At 42.3% G+C, this 11,976-nt stretch overlaps 1 pseudogene; it reads left to right on the top strand.

Annotated features, from left to right (window-relative positions):
- The first annotated feature begins 448 nt into the window (after positions 1-448).
- LOC132142388 (serine/threonine/tyrosine-interacting-like protein 2) lies at positions 449-11,683 on the top strand (annotated as a pseudogene).
- Positions 11,684-11,976: the final 293 nt, after the last annotated feature.

The raw sequence follows: 11,976 nt of genomic DNA, 5'->3' as shown, positions 1-11,976 counted from the left end.
TTCCTTTAATATAATTGAACTTCTAATCACATGTGCAGATATGCTAATTATAATATTTCATGGTCAGAACATGTGTCAGGAACCAATATTTATGGTCTAGGAGGAATACTAAGGAGTATTTGTCATTTTAAAGGACCTGACGGCCAACATTTTGAAAATGGGGCCTTTCTTGGAGTCAAACTTTGGTAAACTTTTAGTATGTTTTTTTAAGTACATCTGATACAACTGTAAACCACTGAGAAACATTTTGTTAGAAATTTTTTGGGGTCAAGCCATATTTGCAGAGTCCTGACAGCGGAGTCAAAACTAGAGCCACTTTAGACTGTTCCATAGAAAATGTCAAGTCATAGAGGAAATGACAGAACACTTAGTTAAAAATGCTCTACAATGATTAGACTCACCTGCATATGTCTCTGGTGTGGGTAGACGTGGCTTGTGCTGAAGGCTGATGCTTGTAGACTTAAGCATCATGAGCAGTGTTACATCTTCTGCTGCCACTGCAGCTCTGATGCCAGGACTCCTTGGCGGCCCAATTAAACCCAACATAAAGGTGACTGTCAAGGTCCCGTCGCCCCCTGGAAAAGATGGGGATGATGAAAATGGGGATGTGGACAGCATGAAAAGAGAATGGCAGAAGCGCAACAACAAGTACCAGAATGAGGACTGGTGGGAGGTGTAGCTAAACCCCAGCCAGACAATGGTGAAGCGTACTGATATTTCAAAAAGCTTTTATTTTCTAACACCTTTTTCTTCTTGAAACACCGTAAGAGCTACAGGACAGATAAATAACATAAATTAGCTCTTACGAACATAAACATTAGCCGAAGGCCACATTAACAACAATATTTAACAACATTACAAATAGCCATTTATAAAACCCCTTTTAATGAGTTACCTCAATCAGTATTAACAATGCTGAAAAGCTTATGTTAACATAACTTCACATGACAAGTGATACACATTTAAACACTTCTTCAAGTCGAATAAATTAACCTACATATTAATGCACATAAACATTAAACAAACTAAACACAATACATTGTTCCCGTTCCAGCTAGGTGCTTAATTATCCGCTCCTTTCCTTTAGAACTTAACGATTTCAGAGCGTTTTAGAGCGACATGAGATTATTTCTTCCGTGTGTGCGTCTCACTAACCAGTCCCACCTTTCTAGACGCGAAATTAACGTTCCACTATAGAGGCGGAAATAAAGGACTCATTACATTAACAGAGGAGACTAATAAAATAAAGTTCAAAAGTAATTATTACTTATTTACTCTTTCCTTAGAGTTAGTTACACTCCCACCAATCATGAGTGAATAATGGGATGGTACACAGACCACCTTAGGCACAAATGATTTTAACTGAAAATTGCCTTCCCTGATCCCATATAAGAACAAAGACAACTTATGCCAATGTTGGAAACTTATCTATAACTATGTAATATTTTGCACTATGGAGGGAAGGAGCAGATTTAATTAGTCTCCAGCAGCAGAACAAGCTTCTGGACTGGGCGTTCAACTTCAGACACCTTGTGAAGACGTTCACCTTTCTTGCCAAGCTTACTGTCACCAAGCTGGATTTTAACTCTCCGTACAATTCCATCTTTGTCAGTATTGGTTTCTGAAACTCTACCCAATCTCCACTTGTTCCTGTGCACATCCTCTCCTTTCATGATTACAATATCTCCAACTTGTACATTTCTTCTTGGAGCATGCCAGCGCTGTCTGAGAGCAATGTTGGCAAGGTATTCCTTTCGCCATTGACTCCAAAACTGTTCTGCGAGATATTAAAAAAAAAAAAATTAAAAAAAAAAAATTGATATTGAACATGTCTCCATCTTTTCTTGCCATACACATCTTCTCTGACGAATTCACCAGGGGGTGGCAAGGCCTGGACAGATTTCATTGTCAGAATCCATTGTCAGTGGTTCGAGGCTATTCGGGTCACTGAGATTGTCAACAGTCAAAGGATGACTATTTACTATAGCCATAGCCTCATAGAAAAAGGCCCGTAGCGAAGCATCATTTAATCTACCAGAGGAAAGGGCAAGAGTGGACCTTAGAATGCTTCTCACTGTCCTAATTTGTCTTTCCCACACTCCTCCGGCATGGCTATAATGGGGTGCGTTCATGCTGAAGTCACACTGCTTCTCTGCAAGAAATACAGCCAGGTCTGCATCGACTTCCTTTAGAGCTTCTCTAAACTTATTTTTGGCTCCTACAAAGTTGCTTTCTTGATCAGATTTGATCTGATGAACAGTACCACGTATGGCAATGAAACATCGAAGGCCATTTATGAAGGCATCTGTCGACCTGTCTTCAAGAATCTCAATATGAACAGCACGGGGACTAAGACAAGTAAAAAGAAGACCGTACCTCTTGTTCTCTTTTCTTCCTTGCTTTGTAATGAACGGCCCGAAGCAGTCCATGCCACAGAAAGTGAAGGGAGGTGATGGCTCCAACCGATCAGGGGGTAGATCGGCCATCCTTTGCTCTTCCATAGGTCTGCGTTGCCGTCTACAGATGACACATTGACGAATGTAGGAAGCAACCGCCCGGTTGATTCCTGTAATCCAGTAGCCACTGCGCTTTATTTCATTAATGGTAAGACCTTTACCTTGATGTTTCATCTTCTCGTGATAATAAGCAATAATCATCCTCGTGATATGATGATCTTTGGGAATGATTGCAGGGTGCTTGATGATGTGGCGACCATGATGAGAACTTAGACAAGCGATCAATGAGACTCACGCATTCAGTGGTTTTGGTACTAATCGCTAGAACACTCCTGACCTCTGGATCTCCGACGGTTAATTCTGATATTTCATCTGCAGCCAACTTTATTTCCTTGTTCCATAGGAACTTGGGTCCAGTGAGCCAGGTAGACAACGAAAGCTCACTGGCAGTTAAGCCTCGAGAAGCATGGTCAGCAGGATTCTCACTTGTTAAATACCTAGAATATCAAAATCAACTGCAGGCAGCAGATCCTTTTCCTATTTGGCGCCTAAACTCTGGAATAACCTACCTAACATTGTTCGGGAGGCAGACACACTCTTGCAGTCTAAATCTAGATTAAAGACCCATCTCTTTAACCTGGCTTACACATAACATACTAATATGCTTTTAATATCCAAATCCGTTAAAGGATTTTTAGGCTGCATTAATTAGGTAAACCGGAACCGGGAACACTTCACATAACACCCTATGTACTTGCTACATCATTAGAATAATGGCATCCATGCTAATATTTGTCTGTTTCTCTCTTCTGTTGGTCTGTTTCTCTCTCCGAGGTCACCGTAGCCACCAGATCCAGTCTGTATCCAGATCAGAGGGTCACTGCAGTCACCCGGATCCAGTACGTATCCAGATCAGATGGTGGATCAGCACCTAGAAAGGACCTCTACTGCCCTGAAAGACAGCGGAGACCAGGACAACTAGAGCCCCAGATACAGATCCCCAGTAAAGACCTTGTCTCAGAGGAGCACCAGGACAAGACCACAGGAAACAGATGATTCTTCTGCACAATCTGACTTTGCTGCAGCCTGGAATTGAACTACTGGTTTCGTCTGGTCAGAGGAGAACTGGCCCCCCAACTGAGCCTGGTTTCTCCCAAGGTTTTTTTGTCCAATCTGTCACCGATGGAGTTTCGGTTCCTTGCCGCTGTCGCCTCTGGCTTGCTTAGTTGGGGTTACTTCATCTACAGCAATATCGTTGACTTGATTGCAAATAAATGCACAGACACTATTTAACTGAACAGAGGTGACATCACTGAATTCAATGATGAACTGCCTTTAACTATCATTTTGCATTATTGACACACTGTTTTCCTAATGAATGTTGTTCAGTTGCTTTGACGCAATGTATTTTGTTTAAAGCGCTATATAAATAAAGGTGACTTGACTTGACTTGTTGGGACATATCTCCACTGTTGTGGGGCTGAGCATAGCTGAATCTTCTGAACCCGGTTAGCCACAAACGTGTGAAATCATCGTGCTTCGTTTCTTATATAACCTAAGACCACTTTAGAGTCGGTTCAGAAGAACTCCTCGGCATTTATACATTCCAATTTCTCCTTAAGCATGTTGCTTATCTTCACAAAAACAACTGCTGCTGTCAATTCTAATCTAGGGATGGTTGTGACCTTGGTTGGAGAGAAACATGATTTTCCTACAACTAAGGCACAATGAATATCACCTTCTTCGTTTTGGAGTCGCAGGTATGAACACTGGCCATAACCCTTCACACTGGCATCAGAGAAATGATGCAGCTCTGTCTTTGAGACCCTTCCAAATCCAGCAGGTGAGTAGGTACGGGATATGGTGAAATTATCTAAGTGGGCTAGATCATTTCTCCATTGTTCCCATTTTGGGCGAAGCTCGTCAGTGAGAGGATCGTCCCAGCCAGTGCCCCGTCTGCACATTTCCTGGAGAATGATCTTCACTTTGAGGATGACTGGCGCCACAAACCCAAGGGGACCATACAGAGAAGCCACTGTAGATAAAATGCCACGTCGTGTCGCTGGCTGCTCCTTAAGACTGACGTTAAGCCTAAAGCGGTCAGACTCCACATCCCATTGAATCCCGAGAGCTCTCTCAAGTGGCAAATCATCAAATGCGAGATTCATATCCTTCACGTTGGTTGCTCGTTCAGAGGGTGGTATACTCTCTAATACCTTTCTGTCATTAGACACAAACTTATGTAGTCGGAGACCACCCATGGCACAGAGTTCACGAGCTTCCCTGGCAAGCTGAATAGCATCTTAAGTGCTTTCAACACTTGCGAGTCCATCATCTACATTAAAGTCCCTCATAACAAATCTCGAGCCTTGAGTGTAGATGTCGCAATTCTCCTTAGCTAGGTGTTTCATCCCATAGTTAGCACACCCCGGAGAGGAAGCTGCACCGAACAGATGCACTTTCATGCGAAACTCACTGGGCTGCGAGTTCAAATCTCCTTGCTTCCACCAAAGAAAGCGCATGAAGTTGCCATCAGCTTCGACCACATGAAACTGATGGAACATCTTCTGAATGTCGCACATCAGTGCAATGGGGTGCCATCGGAAAGGGATGAGAACTCCACTTAAGTTGTTCATCATGTCAGGCCCAGAGAGGAGGTGATCATTCAAGCTTGTTCCTTTGTATCTGGCTGAGCAATCGAACACTACACAAAGTTTATCTGGCTTCTTCACATGATGTACACCATGATGGGGAATGTACCATCTCTCTCCTTCACTCCCACCATCCTTGACCTGCTCAGCATTTCCATTTCCGATGACTTTCTCCATGAACTCAACATAAAGCTTCTTAAACCTTTCATCTCGTTGCAATTTCCTTTTAAGGTGAAGGAGACGTGTCATAGCGGAGCCTTTGTTGTCAGGCAAGCTGGGTCTGGTTTTAAAGGGCAGAGGCATCTCATAATGGCCATGTATATTTTTCCTTATTCCCTCATCCAGTATGTTGAGGAATGTGATGTCGTCTTGTGACACAATTTTGCTGTCGTCACTGCCATCTTTGAAGTCAGACTCTAAAATGCGAATGACGTCGGTAGGAGTTATCGGAGATAGCTCCTTAACCCTTTAGGCGCCAGAGGTTTTTTCCTAAAACGTTCGATTTTGACATCTTAATTTCAAAAGGCTATATCTTAAAATTTATAAAAGATAGAGACTTTCTGTCAATTATAAAAATATTAAGGATGACCCAATGTTTCTGTAGGTATTACATTTTCCCATCTAATTTGCATATTATGATGTCATATCGGGGTGGCCATCTTGAATTATAGAATTTTCATTAAAAGTCACATGTTTAAATGATAAAATGCAGCACTTCTTTCCCCCCAAAATGTCCCTTCTGTGTGCTATATTGCACAATACTGAATGCTCAGGTGAAAAGTAAGTAGTAAACAAACTGTGTAAATCATTACTAATAAATGGTAGGAACAAACCGAATGCATGAAGCGGTTGGGATTTTTAATTTACTACATATAGCAGGCACTCTGATTCCATCTATGGGGCACATATATATTATTCATATGACACACAAACACAAGTAGACAAGACCTGTTTAGTTCAAAAGCTATGCCCCGTGTCACATCGCCTCTGCTCCTGCAATGAGCTGCGCGGCCAGATCTGTCTCGCGCGTGCACAGAGAGTGCACAGCTCGGACTTCTGTCAGTGTCATTGCGACTCCCCACCTTGCCTCCTAACTGTCCTATGAATACTTCGACCTCGTCTAACATACCCAGTGGCATTAGACAAAGTCTCCACAACAATACTGTTGCCGCGATTGCGGAGAGGCGCGGTCAGAAGACAAATATACATGTCTAGCGCGGTAAAAATCTCCCGCCTCGTCCCCGCAACAATAACATGCCTGCTAATTTCGCAATGAACACTCCGACCCCGGCAAACATTGTTCACACCTCTGACATTTGGCAAAGAACCATCTACATTGGGCAAAGGATTCACCGTTTGTGCTTGGTGTAGGGCTATACTTTCACTTTCAGTATCACCGTCGGCTTCTGAATGCAGATATTCCCCTTCAGAATCAGTGTCCGCAAATAGAAGTCCCAACACTTCATTGCGGATTTATTGAAGCTTTATTGATACCATTAGATAATAATAATAATGATAATAATAATAATCTAATGCCAATACTCGCTGACATTGACAATATTGCTCTGATAAAATGGCTCACTCTCACACTAGCTCCGCTTTTGTTCGCACTGATTCAATGCGCTCTAGCTCGAAGATTTTGTATAGAAGCATGACGTTTTTTTGAGTCAGAGATTAAGTATTACATGTCTGCCATATGGTGCAGGGGAGGTCGCATTAAATTTGACACCCTATTTGACAAAATCGGCCGTTTTATTCAGTGCCGCATCTTGTCGAGTAAACTCGACCGTGGCGCCAAGAGGGTTAACTGTAATTCTGTGACACAAGTGATGTGTGCTCAACGCATAATGGGTTTGTAGTGAGCGCCCTACAATACTCCATCCAAAATCCATCCTTACAGCATAGGGTTCCTCGTCTTCTCATAAAAGGACTTGCCTTGGTGCCATAGCTCTTGAGCAGTTTTAGCCAATCAAAAGACCTACTACACAGTCCTTCAGTGGTTGGATTTCATCAACTATTTCTGCAAGATGACTCCATTGTTTAGCCGTCTCACAGGTGGGAATGTGTGAGCGGTTCCTTTGTATAGGCGACCGGAAGATCAACTTGAACTGTGGAACTGTATCCTCTAACACGAAGTCCAGAAACACCTTCGCTTGTGAGCACTGTATCCTTTCCACTCATAGTCGTCAACTTCAATTTCACTGGATACTTTTTAGCATTAAGACCATCACTCACTTCTTGGTCAATAAACGTAGTGTCGCATTAAGTGTCGAGTAGTGCATAGACAAGTTTCTCAGTCGTTTGATCAGTTTTAGATGAAACCCAGACTGGTATCACCATTGATGTGTTAGATGAGCCTTCACCTGCTACACTGAGTGATGTTGCAGCAGCGCCTCGATTTGTCTCTGGTTCTGATGTAGACCTTTCTCTTCTATAGTTGTCATCATGCAGAGCTGTAGGATGCTTTCCCTTACAGTGGTCACAAAAATGACGATGAAGACAGTTTCTTTATGTAGTTGCGTCGCTCAACCAGCTCCATCTCAGTGAACTTGGAGCATGCATGAAGCTGGTGTTTTTTATCTTGACAAAGTATACATGAAGTCTTAGCCTTCCTCTGTACTGACTTGTGGTTTTCATTGTCAGTGACTGTTTGAGTGGTAAGAACACTAGCCTTGTTTTACTTCACGTCTCTGATATTTTTCTTCTCAGTGATAGAATCTGATAAACGAAGGGCATGAAAGGAAGTAATGGGATTGCAAGCAATCTCGGCTTCATTTGACGTGAATCTAGCAAACTCCTTGAAACTTGGGAATTCTTGATTTTCATTTAGGCTTTGCGTGACTTGTCAGTTCCAACTTAAAGCTGCCCAGTCTGGCAATTTGTGAACGAGCTTCCGATTTTCCACCCAGTCATTTAATATGTCGAGACCCTTGACATAAGGCATGGCATCTTGACAAGCATTCAGAAAATCTGAGAAGCGTCTCAGTCCTTCAGCATCCTTTGATGGAATTCTTGGCCAGTTGGTGAGCTTCTCTCTGAATGCTCTCTGAATGGTGAATGGCTGGCCAAAGCGACGATTTAGTTTGTCCCATGCATCTTGGTATGCTTCATTGTCATTTCGGTAGAAGTTGCCTGTGACGAGTGGGGCGGGAGTGATTGGAAATGAGCGACACCTGCTCGACCCACCGGTCTCGAGTCCCACGGAGGAGATGGAGGGATATAGAACCCGAGCGACGACAGTGACGGACGAGAGAGGACCAGGCCGGGACTTTGTTTTGTATTTGGTTTTTATTTGCGCTGTTTTTTCTTTATTTTGTAATTAAAGTTTGATTTGATTGTCTGCCGGTTCCCGCCTCCTTCTTCCCCGATGATTATGAAGGATTTAATCGTTACATTGCCATCTAAAACCTGCCGTGCTGGGCCACCAACATATTTTTTTCAGATAGTATAGTTTTTCAGCTGGTGTGATTGCCCTTTGGTCAATGAGTGAGATGAATGCTGCCTTCCATTCAATGAATTGTATGGGATCACCATTAAAGACAAAAGGCTCAGGAACAGGAAGCCTATTTAAGGCTATGTTGTCTTGAAGGATCTGCGCGAGAGAGGGAATGTCTGTACAACGGGGCAACGCATCTTTAGAGAGAGGCACCGTAGATCCAGGCACATTCTTTACTTCCATGTTCCTTTCTTTTTTAACATAGGTAGCATCCTTGTGTTCCGTTTCCTTTTCATAGATCTTCAGCCTGGCTTGAGCTGCCCGTATCTCTTTTTCTGCCTGCAATCGCTCCAACTCACGCCTTCGTGCCTCTAGAGCCTTGCGTTGTTGTTCCTCTAACTTTCTTAAGCTCTTCAATGAGAGGCCAGAGCTGACTCTCTGACATATAAGTCTTTAGCTGATCTCTTGCCTTCCGTGTTTGGAGCTTCCACTGCTCGTACATGGCATACAGCCTTTTCTCTTTTTTCTTGGCCTCTTCATATTGATGTGCGCACATCTTCTCTGTAGGATGGCGTATGCATTCAGAGCATCTTGGACCTTCAAGAGCATTATCATCCTTGTTAAGCTTGCCTTGGAGATCAGTTGAACTTTGTCGTTTAGCTTCATTTATTTCCTTCAGACACTGTCTCTCTGATGAGTCTACCATTATGTGGACTTCACCTTGTAAATCTTCATGCTGATAACCAGCCATCTGCTCCTCCACCTCTGTCTCATTACCTGACTCTGACATTATCACCTTAAATTTTAAACTCTAATGGCAGAAGAAGACCCCTTTGCAGATATAATAAAGCCCTCGTTATGAACTGAATAAACATAAAATATCAGAACATCAGTTTAAAGTGGCTAGCACATATGCATTTACATATAGACACTCAAATAACTGTAATAACTGTCGGTGTAAATACCACAATAAACAAAGTTATCAAAGTTCTTAAATCCAAAAAGCAAGAAATGAAAATGTGAAATCCTCAAAAAACAGTTAACTAAATGGATAAATGCAATGTCCAAAAAATTAAAATAAAAAGTCTATGTGTCCTTAATTAGAAAGAGTCCATGTGGATGCACGCAGGCATGAGTGCAAATGTAACCACAGATTTTTGTTGCTCTCGTTGACGAGCCGGTAAGTATTAAATGTTCAGTCTGAGAAGCCGTTAACCCGTTGTTCGCCTTTTGCAGTATTATAGACTGTATTAGTGGGTTAATACTCACAGACCTGCATCAATGTCCGTGAATGAGGCTGTACTTGACCATTGCATCGAAGACCTCATTGCACGAGGCTTGAAGATGCAGCTTGATGAGTCCATGCTGACACAAAGTAGCAAAAGCTGTAACCGGCGCTGTGAAGACCCTCCGTGGCCTGTCGTAGACAACATCAATGCGGGTGAAGCTCTTACTGTAGCTAAACCCCAGCCAGACAATGGTGAAGTGTACTGATATTTGAAAAATATTTATTTTCTTACACCTTTTTCTTCTTGAAACACCGTAAGAGCTACAGGACAGATAAATAACATAAATTAGCTCTTACGAACATAAACATTAGCCGAAGGCCACATTAAAAAGTATATTATATATAAATATATATGTATATAATAAATTAACCTACATATTAATGCACATAAACAAACTAAACACAATACCTTGTTCCCGTTCCAGCTAGGTGCTTAATTATCCGCTCCTTTCCTTTAGAACTTAACGATTTCAGAGTGTTTTAGAGCGACATAAAGTTCAAAAGTAATTATTACTTTACTCTTTCCTTAGAGTTAGTTACAGGAGGCCCAGCTAATGTGCGATAGGGAGGACAGTGAGTCTTTGCTGCACGACAGGAAGCAGACAGCCGTGCGACCTGAGGACCTAGAAAGTGTGACCAGTGAAGATGTGCGAAGGGTGAAGGAAAAAACATCAGACGTCATCCCCATTAGCCCGCTTCTGGTGCAGGGTCCACATCGAGCTGCAGCAGTTATTCCAGTCTCTGAAAGCAGCGTCTAAAGGAGTTAGAGGTCACTGCACGATACCGACGAGGACAGTGAAGCAAGCCACAAAAAAACTGACAAGGAAAATCTAACACTTTTGGAACGATGGAAGATTAAGCGAATTCGATTTGGATGGAACCAAAAACATACAGTGGCAGAGGATGGAGTGCAAATGGAGGATGAGACCGTAGCTCCCACTCCCTCACTGGAGGATGTCAACTTAGTGGTCTATCAGACCTGGAAACTCAAGCATCAGAAGTATGGTGGTGAAGAGAACAAAGATGAAATTCTGGGGAGGAGTCAAGCAGAGGACCCGGCTAAGATCAAGGGAAGAAAGCGATGAGAGGAGTTCTGGGGACCCTTGAGGAAAGAAATCAAGTCTGACATGAGGGACAAGATGGCATCCTATGAGGGGAAGAAGATTAACGAGGACAAACACAGAACATTTTACAAGAAAAAAGAAATGAAGGAGGAAAACGGTGATTATGATGCCAGTCATGGAAAGTCGAATGGGTTTGATGATTTGGCAGCCCATTCTTCTGAGAGACCTAAACCCAAAAGAGATTATGGCCGGTCAGGAATAATGAACCTTCCAGCTTCAGCCAGTAACCAAACCAGCAGTATTGATGAATGGCTTAAAAACGTAATACCTCCTCAAAGCAAACATAAACCTAATGATGGAAACAGTGAGCCATGTCTCGAGATTTTCATCCAGGCATCCGGCTGATGATGACATGGATTTGAGTCGAGATCCCAGTCCAGAGATTTACTGTCCATCTCAGGGGTCCCCACCTTCTTCATGTAACAGCCTAGGTGAAGATACTAATAACAGAACCAGGAGATCATATGCTAAGATATGAGGATGAGAAGAGAGGTGGTTAACAGAACTACTCTGCAAAGCAGAAATCTTCCAATGCCTCACTATATGACAACAACAAGACTTTGAGGACTAATAAAACAAAAGAGGAAGAGGAGGAAATATCTGCTTTTATTGTTCAGATTAAACAGAGGTTGAGAGCACGGTTGGTAGAAGAAATGGAGGATGATGAAATTCTTTCTGCATGGAGGAAACAGGAGGAGTCAAAGTCAAACATTCAAAGTAAAAACTAATTAAAAAATTATTTTATGCAAAATATATAATTATCTATAAAATATCACAGCAGTAATGATTTAATGTTTCATATGTGTGAACTGAGAGGCTGACATTCATAGACAAAACTGTTCAGTACAAGATTCTTAAAACTTGTTTGATATGGAGCTCTATTCTATATTGTATATAAGTGTTCCAAATATAAGATAACATCACTGCATTCATTATGAAGCTAAAGTTCTCTTACGAGAGTTCTCTCGTACTGCGTCTTAGCCAAGACGCTACGGGAAAAGTCTCTTTTCACGAAATACTG

This window comes from Carassius carassius, chromosome 6, assembly GCF_963082965.1.
Source record: "Carassius carassius chromosome 6, fCarCar2.1, whole genome shotgun sequence".
Lineage (NCBI taxonomy): Eukaryota > Metazoa > Chordata > Actinopteri > Cypriniformes > Cyprinidae > Carassius > Carassius carassius.
Note: the sequence above shows the minus strand (reverse complement) of the source record. Positions and strands in the feature narration are given on the sequence as shown.